Raw genomic sequence first — 18,497 nt, 5'->3', positions numbered from 1 at the left:
TTATCATCCTCCACCTAAACTTTCATCTCCCTGTCCTAACCCTCCTCCTTGTCCTTTTCCCTCCCCTTCCTCATAGCTCCACCTTACGTCACCTCACCTCCCTGTTTATCCTCTTTCCCTCTCCCCCTATCCTCACCCTTTTACCTCCTCTGCTTCCCTGACCTCTACCTTTCCCTCCTCCTCCTCCCATTTCTCCTCCCCCCAGCTCCCCTCACTTGCTAACTCACCTCCCTACCTCCTCCTCCTCCTCATCCCCTCCTCTTTCCCTCCTCATCCCCTCTTCTCGCCCTCCCTAGCATCCTCCTCTTGCTCCTTCTCTTTCACCCCCATCACCTCCTCCTCCCTCCTCCTCCTCCTCATCCCCTCCTCTCCCCCTACCCAACATCCTCCTCTTCCTCCTTCTCCTCCACGCCCACCACCTCCTCCTCCCTCCTCTCTTTCCCCCACTGCTCCTTTTCCTTTACCATCTCCTTTGCCTCTTCCTCCTCCCTCCCTTTCTCTTCCCACATCTTCTTACCTCTCCCCATCACCTCCGCTTCCTTTTTCTCCTCATACAACTTCTCCCCCGTCCTCAGCCTCCTCCACTTTTGTCTCCAACTCCTCCTCGCCCCCCACTCCCTCTGCCTCCACTTTTTCCTCCACCTCCTCCTTCCCAGCACATCCTCTGCCAAACCCCACAACCTCCTCTTCCCTCTTCCTCTTCGTCCTTACTCTCCACCCTAACCCTCTTTTTCTCCTCGCTTCCCCCCTTCGCCACCCCCACTTCCCTCTTCCCCTCATGTTCCTCCTTTTCCTCAATCCCCCCTCCTCCTCTTCTTGCTTGTTTTCCCCACTCATCCCTCCTCCCTTTTGTCTCTCGTTCACTTCGTCCTCCTCCTTTCCTCTCTGTTATTCAAACCTCTCCTATCTCCCTTCCACCTTCCTCCTCAACTTCCATCTCCCTGTCCTCACACTCCTCCTCAACTTTCATCTCCCTATCCCCACTTCTCCTCCTTGTCCCTTTCCCTCCCTGCCTCATAATTCCACCTCAAATCACTTCCCCCTTTATCCTCTTGTTCCTCCCACTGGAATCACCCTTTTACCTCCTTCGCTTCCCTGACCTCTCCCTTTCCCTCCTCCTCCTACTATTTCTCATCCTCCCGCCTCCCCTCACTCACTAACAAACCTCCCTACCTCCTCCTCATCCCCTCCTCTCGCCCTCCCCAACATCCTCCTCTGGATCCTTCTTCGCCACCCCGACCTCCTCCTCCTCCCTCCTCTCCTTTCCCCACTTCTCCTTTTCCTCCTCCATCTCCTTTGCCTCTTCCTCCTCCCCCCGCTTCTCTTCTCACATCCTCTTACCTCTCCCTATCACCTCCTCCTCCTCCTCCTCCTCCTCCTCCATCTCTGCCTCCCCTCAACGACCTACCCTTCATATGCCTTCCTCCCTTCTCAACCTCTGCCTCTTTCCTCCTCCTCCAACTCCTTTTCCGCCTCATCCTCTCCCCTTTTCCTCCTCCTCCTTCTCTCTTACTCCTCCACATGCCTGCCATGCTCCCTCTTCGTCGCCTTCCTCCCTTCCCAACCTCTGCCTCTTTCCTCCTCCTCCACCTCCTTTTCCACCCCATCCTCTCCCCTTTTTCTCCTCCTCCTTCTCCTCTTACTCCTCCACATGCCTGCCATGCTCCCTCTTTGTCGCCTTCCTACCCTCATCTACCACCCCCTCCCCTCAACCCCCTCCTCTTCCTCCTCTTTCCTCCCTTCTCAACCTTCGCCTTTTTACTCCTCCACCTCATCCTATCCCCTTCTCCTCATCCTCCCTCTCCTCTTACTCCTCCACATGCCTACCATGCTCCCTCTTCATCGCTTCCTCCCCCTTCTCCTCTCCTCCCCCTCATAAGAAAATGATTAAAAGAAAAGAAAAATTGCATATCATTTTATTCTCTTTATTTATAGTTAAGGTTTTTCACATTTCTTCACAATAATAGTACATATATCAATATATACATGGTAATCTAAGAAATAATCTTAATAAAAAAATAAAATATAAATAATTAATCATATTTGACTAATAAAATTTATATAGATAATATCAAATTTTGTTAGGAAGAAGCAAACAAACTCAATATTTATTCTTAATATCAAAAACTATATATAATCAATATATAAATTATATAAAATCTTTAAAAACTAAAATCTCAATTACCATAAACATGATTCTGGAAACTTAAGATACACAAAAGGAAACTTCCAAAAATCTCCACTGGTCATAGACGTAAGTACAATGTAACACCACCACGCATGTTCTATAATAATAATATTATTATAATCTCTCATATTCTCATTGGACCAAACAAGGTCAGCAAAAAAACAAAAGACTCTTTACGTATGCCAGTATGACAGATGGTCATTGTCTTCATTACCTCTGTTGTTAAGATGTATTTCTAATCTATTGGTGCATTCAATACCTTCGTTGTTAAGATGTATTTTTAATCTATTGGTGCGCTCTGTTTCACCATTATACTGAATGCAAGGGTTTATCAAAATTGTAACCCTTATTTGTGTTTATATATCAGAAGAAAATCTAATTGGCTAGCGATGGGTGAGGATTGACGAATGTTTATGAGAAAATGCTCAGACATAAAAGTATCAATAAATTCTACCCATAGTTGCCCAAAAATAATTATAAACAAGACTTTAGGTCGTTCCACGCTAACTGTGCTACCATTTATTTCTCGCCCTGAATCAATTGGGCGTGGCCATGGTTTCCATACTTAAAGAAATCTTCACGACTGCGACTGCGACTGCGACTGCGACTGCAACGGAATGTAGATCTGTTATCCGCCTTGAACAAAGAAGAAACCGCTTCAAAAAAAATCCCATCGCTCGAATAATTAGAGAGATACAACGGTATTTAGAAAGCAGAATATAAACGTTAACATTTAAATTCTAAAAAAGCGAACCAAAAAAATAGAGAGTTGAAAAAAAGTTAAAAGTTAAATTCGAAAATGAACCGTGAATTGGTTTTTAAGTAAAAAAGAAATAATTTCAAAGTTAGAAAGACCGAATAGTCAGTCGAAAAGGTAATGGTGAAATTTCGAAAAGCGAAGTGTTGAATTCACAAAGTTAACTCTTAAATCCAAAATGCACAACATGTCAATGATGTCTGGAATAATGAGAATGATTTTACAAAATTATTATCAAGCAATATTCAATAAAAGTAATTATAAATATTCTTTTATTAAATAGTAAAATTTTCAAAATAAGATTTGAAAATAAGTTATATAATAAGAAAATTTCTTATTAAAATTTATATAGTTTAATAACATTTTTCATTAAAAAATAAAGTCATATAAATTAATAATATTCTCAGTTAGAAATTAAAAAAATTCTAATTTATATATTTTTTCTAAATATAAATATAAAACTTTTCTTAATATTTCCAAACCATGATATTAAATACTTTTCATCTTTTCCAAATATTTTTCAAATACTTTTCTTCTTTTATTATTATTATTAGCCCCTGTGCCCTGTTCTATAGATTCGATGAAAGTAGGAGTGCAAGCCCAAGAGCCGCCGACGACAATAATAATAATAATAGGTTGTTATTTTATTCTTGTTTGTTGTTAACCGGTAGCTTAAACACTCACAGGTTGTTAGGTTGTTATTCTATTCTTGTTTGTTGTTAACCGGTAGCTTAAACACTCACAGGTTGTTATTCTATTATTGTTTATTGTTAACAGGTAGCTTAGAAATCAGAGTAGGGCTTCGCAGCACGCTGACTTCGCCATGGCGTATATATTATATATATTTTCAATGAATTTACCCGATTCTTGACTTGCATACTGTACAATGACCTGCATCTGGTCATGCCATGAAAAATTCAAACTTCTCTTTTTACAATTATCGAGAAAAAGAAAATGCATAATTCGCTTGATTCGCTGAGCTCTGAGGTCACAGTATCGAATCCCGGTCTATATGTATTTTTTCGCGCATCGAATCCCGGTCTATATGTTTTCTTTCGCGCATCGAATCCCGATCTATATGTTTTTTTTTTCGCGCGTAGATTAAACGGGTCACAATTTTGTTCAGGAAACAATAAAAATTTCTGAATGATTTTGAGAAAATTTGACAGGTGCATTGTTAAGGCACTTTTAAATGTTAAATTATTAGTTTAATTGTTTGTCTTATTTTTTTTTGTTATTTTTAGACATGATCATGATGTAATCTCCCTAATAATATCTAATTTACAAAAATAAAACATATTAAAAAAATATATATATATATTTCTAAAGGTTAAATGGCCGTTCAATAGCTTATCCAACAATGACAAATTTACAAAAATAAAACAAATAAAAAAGAAAAAAATATATTAAAAAAGCAAAAAAAACCTTACAGAAATTTTATGAAAATACAAATTACATCTATAAGCTTCAAAATTTTATGTGCCTAACACCATGAAAAAACTATTTAAAGAGTGCTCCAGTTAGATTGGTTGAAAATAAAAAATAGTGGATTCCGGAGAAAAATTCCCTCACTACAAATCTATCTAGAAATGGCTGAAAAATGCTGTGCATCAGGGTCATGAAGGAATGCTGTTTTGCAAATGTCTTCATTCTTTATTTTGATAGGGTGGTAACCGGATCTTAAATTAATGTCACTGGATCTTAAATTAATTAATGTTACTGTATCTTAAATTAATTTTTGAAAATATGTTGGCCCCTAAATTAATGTCATTGGATTTTAAATTAATTAATGTCACTGTATCTTAAATTAATTTTTGAAAATACTTTGGCCCCTATCAAACAAATCGTCAATTCGGGGTAAAGGGTACTTATTTTTTATCGTCAATTTGGAGTAAAGGGTACTTATTTTTTATGGTCACCTTATTTAGTTGACCATAATCAATGCATAGTCTTAAGGTTTCGTTCTTCTTTCTCACAAAGGGTAAAGGGTACTATTTTTGATGGTCAGCTTATTTCGCTGACCTAAATCAATGCATAGTCTTAAGGTTCCGTTCTTATTTCTCACAAATAGCACAGGGCTCCCCAAGGAGACACACTAGGGCGAATGTATCATTTATCCAAAAGTTCCTGAGGCTACATTTTGAGTTTTGTTAACTCGGGAATGCTCATGGGGTAAGGAGCTTTCGAAACGAGAGCTACTCCAGGCATTAATTCAATGGTAAAATCAATATCACCCTTATGTGGCAATCCAGGGATGGATTCAGGGAACACATCCACGAAATCCTGAATTACAGGAATAGTCTCCAAAGAAGTCATCTTGTTTCTGTCATTGGTGTATCCTACTTGGACAACATAAATCTAGCAGCGCTTTCTAATGCATCTTCCGAGCTGGTTGGCTGTAATAGGATGTAATTTAATGTTTTTCTTGATTCCTTGAATTTCCTTTCTCTGGCCCGACTCGCTGAGATAGTTTACAAATTTTTCTTTACAATCAACTAGGGACCAACGACCTTCCAACTAGTCCATCCCTATTAATACATTGTATGAACCCAAAGGGAGGATGTTCAGATCAACATGGATAGGTTGTCTTGAAACTATTATAGGGCACTGTTTTTGCAGACACTCTCCTTTTTGTTCCGTTGGCTAGCTAAACTAGCTAAGACTTCTTAAATTTACTGCTTTGCAACTGACATTTATCTACCTATAGACTACTTACAAATCTATTGCAAACACCAAAACTCTAGAGGCCGGAGTTGGTGACGAGCCTTACTTTCATATTGCTTGTATCACCCTACACTATGAGTGTCATGTGTATGAGTGAAGCCTTCAAAAATTTGAACATGAGTAGAACTATTTGTAAATCTATTCCAAACACCAAAATTTCAAATATCTAAATTGACAATAAAACTTACTTTCATATTTTATCCTTATAATTAAGGATAAAATTAAATTTTAAACTACTAAATAAAACTAAAACTGTGCACAAGATACCCAAAGTTGAAAACGGACACAGCCCAAACATAAAGGACTTGAGCCCAGGAACAACGCATGCAAAATAGTGACAAATGGTTAATAATACGAGTCAACTGAGATGGGGTTGGCACAAATTGACCTGGTTGGTCTGTGCCAAGTGGCGGGACCCTCCTCGTCACAAGGGAAGTTGGGGGTGACAGTCATAGATTAAGTTTGGGTGGAAGTGGAACGCTCAGGTGGAGGCCGGACGCCTACGCTAGTGAAAATCCTTTTGTTTTCGAAAATCACAGCAATGTCAATCGTTTGACCTCACAATCGCCAGCTTCTTTTCGTCAATTCACACACGCATGGTACACCATAGAGTCTGTGAGAACCCATGTCATTAATGACGGAATCAACCAGTGGGGTTGAAAGCATGATAAGATACCCTATTCTATAAATAAGGAGGCGAGCCATTGGAGTGCGCGGATTCTTAATACTTTCGGCGAGAAACCGGCGCATAGAAGCCAACCAAGCCAGAAACTGGCGAGCGGTCTGCTGCTACTTTGCAATGGCGATGACAAAAGATGGGCGGGGATTCCAGTCGCGGATCGATAAACTGAACACTTTTGTGGGCAAGAGCGCGGTGGGTCGATACTTCAAGCTGGACGCCCGGAATTCGTGCTTCACAAGAGAGCTCCGGGCGGGAACGGCAACGTTTCTGACAATGGCTTACATTCTAGCCGTCAACGCCAGCATTCTCACTGACTCGGGCGGCCCCTGTACGGTGGCCGACTGCACACCCACCTGCAGCGACTCGTCCGTTGCCGCGAGCTTGTGCCAGGGGCGCAGCGCTAACGGGACGGTGTTGAGCTTGGTGAGCCCCGGGGTCGAGTGCAAGTTTCCGCCGGTGAACCCTGGTTACACTAAGTGCCTGGACAGAACGAAGAAGGACCTGATTGTGGCCACGGTGGCGTCGTCGCTCATCGGGTGTTTTATCATGGGTGTGTTTGCGAATTTGCCCTTGGCACTGGCGCCCGGCATGGGGCCAAACGCGTATTTTGCTTATACAGTTGTGGGTTACCATGGCTCCGGGTCGATCTCGTATAAAAGCGCCCTGGCGGCTGTTTTTATCGAGGGGATTTTGTTTCTGCTCATTGCGGCTCTCGGTTTCAGGACGAAGCTCGCCAAGATGGTGCCGAAGCCGGTTCGAATCTCGTCGTCCGCAGGGATCGGTCTGTTTCTCGCCTTCATCGGGCTGCAGTCCAGCGAGGGCATTGGGCTCGTCCAGTACAGCTCGTCGACTCTGGTAACGCTGGGCGCTTGCCCGAAAAAATACATGGTCGGGCTAGCGCCGGTGCAGACGTTTCTCAACGGGACAACGGAGCTTCTCGCCGGAGGCACCGTCTCAGGCGACATTTTTTGCCTCAAGGGACGAATGGAGAGCCCCACTTTCTGGCTCGGAATCGTCGGCTTCGTTATCATCGCTTACTGCCTGGTGCACAACGTGAAGGGCGCTATGATCTACGGAATCGTGTTCGTGACCGCCATCTCATGGTTCCGCCACACTCAGGTCACTTACTTCGACGACACCACAACAGGGAACGAGTCCTATGATTATTTCAAAAAAGTCGTAGATGTGCACAAGATTACCGGCACAGCCGGGGCCCTGAGCTTCAAGGATTTCCACAGCGGGCAGCTCTGGGTTGCTCTCATCACGTTTCTCTACGTAGATCTGCTGGACACCACCGGGACGCTTTACTCCATGGCCAAATTCGCAGGTTTCGTTGATGAAAAGGGGGATTTTGAAGGTCAATACTTTGCCTTCATGAGCGACGCCTTTGCCATCGTTATCGGTTCTCTGCTCGGCACTTCACCTGTTACAGCGTTCATCGAGTCGTCCACGGGAATCCGCGAAGGAGGCCGCACGGGACTCACAGCTCTAACGGTCTCCTGCTATTTCTTTCTTGCCTTCTTCTTCACGCCGCTTTTGGCCTCCATCCCGCCGTGGGCCGTCGGGCCGCCGCTGATTCTAGTCGGCGTGCTGATGATGAAGTCCGTGTTGGAAATCGACTGGGAGAACATGCGGGAAGCCATTCCGGCCTTCGTTACTCTCATTGTCATGCCCACCACCTACTCAATCGCCTATGGTTTGATCGGCGGAATCGGGACCTTCATCGTTCTGCATCTCTGGGATTGGGTCAAGGACGCCTACGGAACCGTCGCTGGTAAGCGGAGGAACCAGTCCCTCACAGCCGCGGCCACCGCTGCCGGCCCCACGCAGAGAGACATTGAGATGAACGGATCTAGCGTCTGACTTCGGCGGCGGGGATCGAACCCGTGACCTACCCAATAAAACACTCACAGGTTGTTATTCTATTATGGTTTATTGTTAACAGGTAGCTTAGAAATCAAAGTAGGGCTTCGCAGCAGGCTGACTCCTCCATGGCGTGTATATTATTTATTTTCAATGAAATTTACCCGATTCTTGACTTGCATACTGTACAATGACCTGCATCTCGTCATGCCATGAAAAATTCAAACTTCTCTTTTTTCAATTAAAAAAAAAATGCATGATTCGTTGAGCTCTGAGGCTAGGATCTGATCCTGGGCTATATTTTTTTTTGAGTTGTTTTTAGTGCGATTTTTTGGACTTTTGGTGCCGGAATCTGGTAGAAAATTTTGAGGTGAAATCTTGATTTGTGTTATTTAAACTAGTTTTTTGACTGTATATATGGATTCACCGCCCTAGGAAATCCCTAGGGCATTTCGATTACACAGGATTATCCATCAAACTTGTGATTTCAATAAATTCCTGCCGAATTTTAGAGAAATTACACCGAAAAAACCCACCGTAAAAACTTCCAAAAAGTCGCACTAAAGACAACTCTTTTTTTTCGCCCATCGAATTTCGGTCTCAATTTTATTAAGGAAATAATAGAAATCTCCATATGATTTTGGGAAAATTTGGCGGATGTCTTGTTAATGCACTTCTAAATGTTAAATTACTGGTTTAATCGCTTGCCTTATTTCGACATGACCATGACTCCCTAATAATGTCCAATTTACAAAAATAAAACATATTAAGAAAGAAAAGAAAAACATATTAAAAAAAGAAAAAGAGAAAATATTTCTAAATATTGAATGGCTAGTTCAATTGCCTACTTTATTTGGTTGTTATTCTTAGATATAACCATGATGTAGTATCCCAACAATGTCCAATTTACAAAAATAAAACATATTAAAAAGGCAAAAGAAAAAATCTGACAGAAATTTATGAAAATACAAATTATATTGGTCAACCTTCAAAATTTTAGGTGTTCCAAGCAAGGTTCCTTATCATAATGTAGTCTCACCAATAATACTAATTTACAAAAAATATATATATTAAAAACCAAAAAAAGCTGAATCTATTTCCACTGGGAAAAAACTCTTTAAACACGGTTGGAATTAGATTTGTTGAAAATAAAAATTACCGATTCCGGCCAAAATTCAGCATCGATAGACAACTCCTTTTTATCGGTCATGAAATGGTTGTGTGCATAGAGTTAGATTTGTTGAAAATAAACTAGCACAACCATATTTATAGACCGATAAGCGTATATCAAGCATATATATCAACCACATTTTCCAATGTGATTGATATACCCCGATAGGTCAACTGATTATTAATAACTATATAAATATTAATAACCATATTATTTATTTATATTATTATATAAATATTATATTAATATTATAATAATAATATAAACTCATAATAATATTATTCAAGAAATAAAATAATATAATTATTTTCGTTAATTCTTTTACAATTTCATCTTTCTTAGAAATGCCTATTAGATAAAAGGATTTCAAATCTTTAAGATCAAATATAATACTTATGTAGGAATATGTATGTAAAAAAAATGTGAAATTACATGGAATTTGCAAACTAACCTCCTTAGTATGTGAAGGAGAGATGACATCCTGAGGCTCAAATTCCTCGAATTTGAAGGAACATAGTTATATTAAGATATAAAAAAAAATGTGCTCTATTATTGATGATTTTTATTGAGGAAGGGGGTATTGATCACTACTTGTTTAGAGTATAATGAGGCTCTTCTAATTTCTTACAAAGACTAGAGAGATCATACTTATTTATGCACATCCAGGTTTAGTGTCTAACTAAAAAATTGATAGTTGTGCTCATACTAGAGTTCAGTTCACTCTTGCGAGACAATTTATTTTTTAATTTGTTCAATTTACACCATTATGTACATATATTCCTCACTCTATAATGTCAACATGGTTATGAGCCTTGATTTGGTCACTATATATCGTCTAATTATATTGAGTTGGAAAGGAGAGATTGTATAGTAGAAATATAAACTCTAGCCAACATTAGAGTGTTTCATTCTATATTTTATTGTGCTAGCCATGTGGAGCCTTTGATGTCAATGTTTGTTCTAAGGTGACAGTCATGAATTTCAATCATTTCTTAAGTGTTACAATTCCTAGAACAGGATCATCTAATTAATGAAGGTGTTAATCGATCAAGATTAACAATTTTAGTCCTACTCTCTAAACCCTAAAAAATGTAATGTGGGTATGGGGATATATTATACAATATTGGGCATGATTTTGGGGATAAAAAATCAAAATGAAAACATATACCATTGAATCCAAAATCTAAAACTCATGAATTTGGTAATGCTTAAAAGAGATAGAAATTATCAGAGCCTTCCAGTTTACAACTACTATTTTCTTTTGACGGAGCCAGACAATGTACACATCATGGGACTTCTTCCTAGAGGAACGAATTACCTCAATATTAAACAAGGTTTCAAGAGTGGTCCTGAATTTTGTATGATTTCCCCCATGATCATTGTGTGAAGGATGAGAGATTGTGAAGTTTGAGTAAATCGCTATGAAAAATCTTAATTCCCCTCGACGTGGCATATACCAAGTAGATTTGATAGCTAAATACATAGCCATGTGTGCAAAGAAGAAAAATATTCCCAAAATAAATGTCTATCATAACACCACATACCTAATAGAATACAAATTACTCCCTTAAATACTAGAAATCATTAATTTCACAGGATGTTAACCCCTCAATCATTGTATTCCATTCATAACTGGCACACAATATTACCAAGGAGCCCAACATGTCATTAATTTATTACATATGATTGAAATCCACTCAAGTAATACCTAATAGTTGTCATGAGAGGAAACATTTGACATGCTCTTCCTCCTACAAGGTTGTGTAAAAGGAAAAGACTTATTCCACACACTTGGGAGCATGTAGACCCATCTTTCCATATATAGTAACTAGTAGGAGAGGAGCCTTGAAGCCCTTGAAATGCCCAAAATTTTAATAATTGTGGTTGCATGATTAATATTCTTCCAATGTGTCATTTGCCACTAGTTTACTAATTCTTCTTTAATGAAGAGTTTAATGTTCATTGGATTATGGGATGGTTCATAATTTCTCATTAGTATTAATCCTAATTAATCCTTGTGTTAAGGATGCGCTTGAGTTAGAAACACAATTAGATCATTGACTATGTTGTCGTAGAATAGTATTTATCTCTTAAGATTTGAATTTATTTAATGTTCTCACAATTACCCTTTAAAATCATGCCTTAGGGTTATGTTTTCTTCTTAACCAAGGGTTAAGGTATTTCATGAAAGGCACACTAGGGATACCTTGTTCATGAGCTATCATTAGGCCTTGAAGAAGAGCCTAAACCTCATACAAATTATTAGAGGGAATTCCTAACCCTTAACAAAAGGTTAGTGCAAAGTTTTAATCAAAGTAATATCAAAAATGTTAAAACTAGTTATTTTTAATATTTTCAAATAAAATGATTAAAATATATTCATATTTGAAAATTTTAGCGTAACTACACTATATGGCGCTAATTTTTCTTTTCTATAATTGTTTGTTTGGTAAAAATAAAATATAAAGTTCTTAGAACATTTTTACTTTTCAGGTTTTCCAATAAAATTATTAAAGTGTCATTATGTTTGAAACTTTTGAGATAAACTTGGATGCATCTATCTAGAATCTCTAGAATATGATTAATAATTCTTGGCACATGTCAGATAAAATCAAAATGCTTTACTATTTTAAAATTTTTGAAATAAAATAAAAAATTTACAACTTATTTATAATATCAAACCTAAAAAAAATTACTTTAACTTCCAACCTAACCGGCCTCCAAATTAATTAAATTTTAAAAAATACAAATATTTCATTATGTGCAAAATTAAAGAAAAATGTCAATAGACACCGAGTTAAAAATACATCTATATTAATATGAGTAAATGTAAAATAACAACTTAAATTTACCTGACAAATTTTGTTCTTTTCAATTTAATATATACACAAATAAATATATTTAATAATTATAATAATAATAAAATATAAAACTTAAAATAATAAACCTTTAAAATATATATCTTAAAAAAAACACTGGGATAATAATTTTGCATAAACAACCAAACTTCTTCACCACCTTACTTATAATATAATAAAAATATTGATACACATTCGACTATATCATATGGATATAATAACAGAAACACATTTTAACTAATAATAAACTTTTTCTCAAAAAGTCATTAAACCGAATACTGATGTTGGGGATCGACAGCTATCAACATATATGATAAAACACAGCAAAAATTATGTAATAAATTAAATTTTTAAAAGGCAACCCTTCAATAAATTCTTATCAAATCTTTAAATTCTCTATGCATTTCGTCTCAATTGGTGGTAAGGACGCAATGGTTGAGTTGTTGGGCTAAGAAGTTCCGAAGCAAAAGCAGAAAAGCAATTACCATCTCCTATTTGAATCCCCGGTACTCTGTACTTTTCCTCTCGGGGTCGCATTCGAGACAGAGGTTCCGAGTTTCTGTTTTCTTGTGCCATTACCCTCCAAATTCCCTTTTATATGGTGTTCATAAGTCATTGGGGTTCAAAATTCCCACTTCAAATGAAATCTTTTCTTTCATGTTTCCATCATAAACCATAGCTGTTCAGAATCATAACGAGGTTTCTTTCCGTCTGGTCAGCCGTATCCTTGTTGAATCATCTCAACTTCAAAAATAAAAATAATATTTTTGGCTACGCGATAGTCACAAACAAACCAAAATAAATATAAAAACAAAAAATCTTGGCTACCCGATAGTCACACAAACAAAAAAAAATAAAAAACTTGGCTACCGGATAGTCACACAAACAACTTCTCTGTTCAGCCATTTTGCATTTTAGATATTATTAACCATGTTTTGATGCGACTATTGTATGTTCACTACGAACCCAACTGAAATAAGCTAATGATACTGGTGTTGTTCTTGGTAAGAACGCAATAGTTGAATTTTAATTTTAATTGGAGAACTCACGCCTTCGCCCGTACGGCATTACCCTGATCTCCGCCCTCTATTTCGCTAGGATTGAAATGGAATTGTGCGAAAGAGCTCAAAATAGTAGATGGGAGGATTTCTTTTTTTTAATGTAAACTCGAATTTAAATAATGGATGTAATGTGAATGAAGATGGGTATGGTTCCGCAATTCTGCCCTCACCCTCAGAGAAGAATCTGTTCATAAGATACGCGGATTATGAGTTAGAGAATAAAACAGGCATCTGTTCCTGTCGATAGTCGGTGACTTAAGATTTATGACACCTGCTATTCGAGTTACGACTGCAGGCTATGCAGATTGCCTCGGCCGGCTATCCAGATTACCAGTGCCGGATAGCGACTTCTCTCGGCGCAATATGCGGTTTACTCTCCTTGGTATGCGACTTTACGGCCCGTAACATGCGAATTATCAACGCGGAACATGGGACTGTCGGTTGATATACGCGAGTTATCGCCAGATACGCGAATTTTCAAAGGATATGCGAGATATTACCGCTTCAAATGCGATCCAATATGCGAATTATCATGGACTAACTTTGGCGTATCACTTGATACGCGCGAGTGATGGCCAGATACGCGAGTTTTTAAGTATTTTCGATCTATCACCACTTCAAAATGCGATCTCTCATGGGAAACGCTGATTATCAGAGGTTGATAAGCGGGTCATTACGCTGATATATGACGTCTCCACTCTTTATGCGAGCAATATGAGATGTATATGCGAGTAGACACGGCGGAAAATCCGGTGATCTCCGCCCTTATGCGACGGATCAGAGAGGATATGCGACTTATCATCAGTGGATACGCGACATATCATACAATACACGAATTATCAAACCATCCGCGAGTTATCAAACGATACAGGCATTATCACCGCGCCTTATGATGATTATCACTAGATACGTTGGTTATCGCCAAGGATATGTAAACCATTATCTCTGGCATTTTACTAACATTCATTCGTTGTAATGTCTGTTGTTTCAAGCTTCGAATCACTTCGTCTCTGCGCCACTTTGGTATCGCTACGAATGGGCAACCAGAAAGAACACAAAAATCAGCAACATCTTACTTACTGGGCAACCAAGAAAAAGCGTACTATTTCATTGGAAACATCCAAGAATAGAAAAGAGGGAAACATCTGAAAAATTAGGAAAAAAAAGGAAACATCTAAAATATATTGGCTTTATCTAATTATGCAGTTTGATTTTATCTTTTGTAATATAGAGAATGATTGCATTGTTTATAAAATGCTCATCTCTTTTTCATAATAAAGTTAGTGGTATTGTTTGCAGACCTCTGTTATTCTAGTTTGTGTGTCTGTGGTCTGTTCTGTTATTCTCTGTTTTTAATCTGTGAGATCTGCAAGTAGATCAATTGGTATCAGAGCATAAGTTCTTGGAAGCCATCCACCTCTTCGAAGAATTTTTTTTTTAGGGTCATACATTTCACTCCAATCATGCACTCGCCAGTGAATGATTTAGCTAGAGCTCTTCAAGAGCTAATTACGCTACAACAACAACAACGCCCTCCAGGGCAAATGCAGCTTGATACACGCTTTCAACTGCCCAAATTCTCAGGGCAAATGAATGGTGAGGCTGTTGATTCTTGGATCCGCAGCCTCTCCAACTATTTTAGAACCTGTCCAACAATGGAGGAGGAGATGAAACTTCAGATCGCCAGTCTACAATTGGAAGGCCTAGCACAAACATGGTGGGATACTCATCTTGAGAATATGTCCTTGGTTGTGGAACTTGGAGAACAATCCGAGACCAAATCGACGCCTATCACATCTTGGAATCTCTTTTGCGAGGCCTTACGTGAACGCTTCTATCCTCCAGGATATATACGAAATCTCTTTGCCAAATGGTTGCAGCTTCGACAACTACCCAATCAATCAGTGCAAGCCTACATTGATGTCTTCTGCAAGTTGCGCATTCAACTCCATATATCCGATCCAGAAGAGGTACTAATTATCAAATTTAATTCTGGTTTGCTAATGCTTCTTCGTCGTGAAGTTGAGTTGTTTGATAGTGCTTCATTAGACAAGGCCTTTATTCGGGCCCTGGCGGTGGAACGCAAAGTGGGTACTCGAATCCGATATCCTCAAGCCAGAAATGGTCCATCTTCCTTTGGTTCTTCTAATGTCGCCTCTGCCTCATCCCCCACACCTCCCCGCACCCCCTGGTGCACATTTCACAAGACCAACTCACATGATTCTGCAGATTGTCGAGTATTGAAAAATCCCCGCCCCCAGAAAACTCTTTTTACAGAGGTCGAACAACCAACGGCCACTACCCCACTTCCAGCTGTTTCTCTCGAAAATCCGACAGAGGTGGACCCCTCTCTCATCCTCATGACTGCTAATGCACCAAACACCTCTGTTACGCCTTTGTTTACCCATAATTGTCAAATCAAACATGAGTTGGCCACGCTTATTCTTGACAATGGGAGTCAAAAGAATCTTGTGTCACAAGACTTAGTTGAACGCCTTTGCCTTCCCACCACTACTCACCCCCACCCGTATCAGCTTGGTTGGGTCAAAAAGGACGGTCCTCATCTTACCATCTCACAATGTTGTGCTGTCACCTTTGCTATTGGACCTTTTCGTGATACTGTGGTATGTGATGTTTCTCCTCTAGATTGTGCTGATTTATTGCTAGGAATTCCATACCAAGAGGCTCGACATGCTGTGTATCATGCTACAGATCACCAATACCACTTGCAGCACGATGGGCGCACCTATGTGCTCACATCCTCAGCTAGCACATCAACCCAACCTTCCATTGGCAAAGCTTCCATTATGAGAGTCAATTTAAACCAAGATGTTTCTTTGTGCTTGGTTCGCCCTGTCAAGCCAGACAACCTCACCAATCCAGTCCCTCCTTCAATGGCTCCTCTACTCCATGAATTTGCAGATGTCTTCACCCAACCCACAGGGCTGCCTCCAGCACGCTCTGTTGAACACCACATTGATCTTATTCCTGGCGCTTCCTTACCCAATGCCCCATCTTATCGCCTTGCTCCTCTGTGCATCTCCAGCTTTTATTATTCCAAAAAAAGATACTTCTGAATGGCGCCTCGTGACAGACTATCGAGCCCTTAATAAAGCCACTGTTAAAAACCGCTACCCCCTTCCCCGCATTGAGGATTTGTTGGACCATTTACACGGGGCTTGTTTCTTCACAAAGATGGATTTAACTGCAGGCTACCATCAAGTTCGCATGCAGGCAGCCGACACATGGAAAACAGCTTTTAAAACAAATTTTGGGCTATTTGAATGGTTGGTCATGCCATTTGGACTGACCAACGCACCGGCCACCTTTATGAGATTCATTAATGATGTTTTCAGGGCACATTTGGGTAAGTTTGTGGTCATCTACCTTGATGACATTTTAGTATTCAGTAAATCTTGGGAAGATCATCTTCAGCATGTCCGCACCATACTTGAGTTATTGCGAGCACATCACCTTCAGGTCAAAGAAAAGAAATCCTATTTTGGACAAACATCAGTTCAATATTTGGGATTTATTATTGACAACAAAGGGGTTCGCCCAGATCCCTCTCGTGTACAAGCCTTGGCACAATGGCCAGCCCCTTCCAATGCACATGACCTCAAGAGCTTCATGGGAGGTATTAATTTCTACAGAAAGTTTGTCTCTCATTTTTCACAGTTGGCTCGCCCTTTGCACCAGTTGTCTCATCAAGCAAAGTTTATTTGGGATGCCGAATCTGAGAAACATTTTGCTCAACTCAAGAGTGCCTTATGCTCTGCTCCTGTTCTTCGTTTGCCAGATATGAATCAACCATTTGAGATGGAAACTGATGCCTCTCAATTCACCATTGGAGCTGTTCTTAAACAGGGAGGCCACCCTGTGGCATACCATTCTGAGGCACTTGCGGATGCTAAGCTCATGTACAGCACCTATGACAAGGAATTCTACAGTTTAGTGCAAGCTTTGAAGCAATGGCGCCATTACATTCTTGGCAAAGAGACCATCCTCCATACAGATCATCATCCGCTAATCTTCATCAACTCACAACGAAAGATTCAAGAGCAACGCCATTTAAAGTGGGCTTCTTACATTCAACAATTCCATCTGGTGATTAAATACAAGAAGGGGACAAGTAATAAGATGGCTGATTTGTTAAGTCGACCGCCTGCTCAGGTCCTACACATTCTAGAGGTGCGTTGTGCTGCATATGATGCTTGGAAAGATATGTATGCAACAGATCCGGTCTTTGGTGAGATATGGGAAGCTTTGCAACACCCTACAGTCATCAACCAAACTCCCTTTCTTGATTATACCCTTCGTGATGGTTGGTTGTATAAATTGAACCAACTATGTGTGCCACAATCTGATGATCGTCTCATTCTCATCCGTGAAGCACATGCCTCTTCCTGCGGAGGGCATTTTGGCACAGCCAAGACCATTCTCAATCTTCAACGCCACTTCTATTGGCCTGCCTTACCAAAGCAAGTGGAAAAATTCATTCGTGCATGTTCTCTTTGTTCACAAAGCAAGCCCTCAAATCGTAAGCATGGTTTGTATCAGCCATTACCAATTCCCTCTCGTCCTTGGGAATCCATTTCCATGGACTTTTTAAGTGGCCTTCCTACTACTTTTCGTAAACATGATGCTATTTGGGTAGTGGTATGTCGTTTCTCCAAGATGGCTATATTTCTGCCTTGTCATAAGACTACTTCTGCTGCTCAAACTGCGGATCTCTTCTTCCATCATGTATGGCCACACTTTGGTTTGCCAAGTAGCATTATTTCAGATCGTGATTCTCGCTTTCTCAGTACCTTTTGGCGTACTCTTTGGTCTTTGTTGGGTTGCCAACTTCGTTTCTCCACTGCCTTCCACCCACAAACAGATGGACAAACCGAAGTTGTCAATCGTACTTTGGTTCACTCACTTCGCAGCTACTTTTCCAAAAACAAACAGTGGGATACATATTTGCACATCATTCAACATAGTTACAATCGAGCAACACACTCCTCAACTGGTTTCTCACCTTTTGAGGTTTGCTTGGGGTTTCAACCAAGTGCACCCTCTGAGATGCCATTGACAATCACCCCTTCTGGGTCTGCACATCAACAACAGGAACAAAAATCAGCTCATCATTTTATACACTCCATTTCTCAACGCCAAGCTCAAGTAACTGCTGCTTTGCAAGCAGCCCAA

The 18,497-nt window shown here is 39.8% G+C and overlaps 1 pseudogene; it reads left to right on the top strand.

Annotated features, from left to right (window-relative positions):
* The first annotated feature begins 6,409 nt into the window (after nucleotides 1–6,409).
* LOC149166563 (adenine/guanine permease AZG1 pseudogene) lies at nucleotides 6,410–8,353 on the top strand (annotated as a pseudogene).
* Nucleotides 8,354–18,497: the final 10,144 nt, after the last annotated feature.

The sequence above is a fragment of the Pinus tabuliformis genome, chromosome 5_1, assembly GCF_031772625.1.
Source record: "Pinus tabuliformis cultivar Carrire ecotype Pingquan chromosome 5_1, CPIR1, whole genome shotgun sequence".
Lineage (NCBI taxonomy): Eukaryota > Viridiplantae > Streptophyta > Pinopsida > Pinales > Pinaceae > Pinus > Pinus tabuliformis.
The sequence above is the reverse complement of the archived record's forward strand: the minus strand, read 5'-3'. Positions and strand labels throughout refer to the sequence as shown.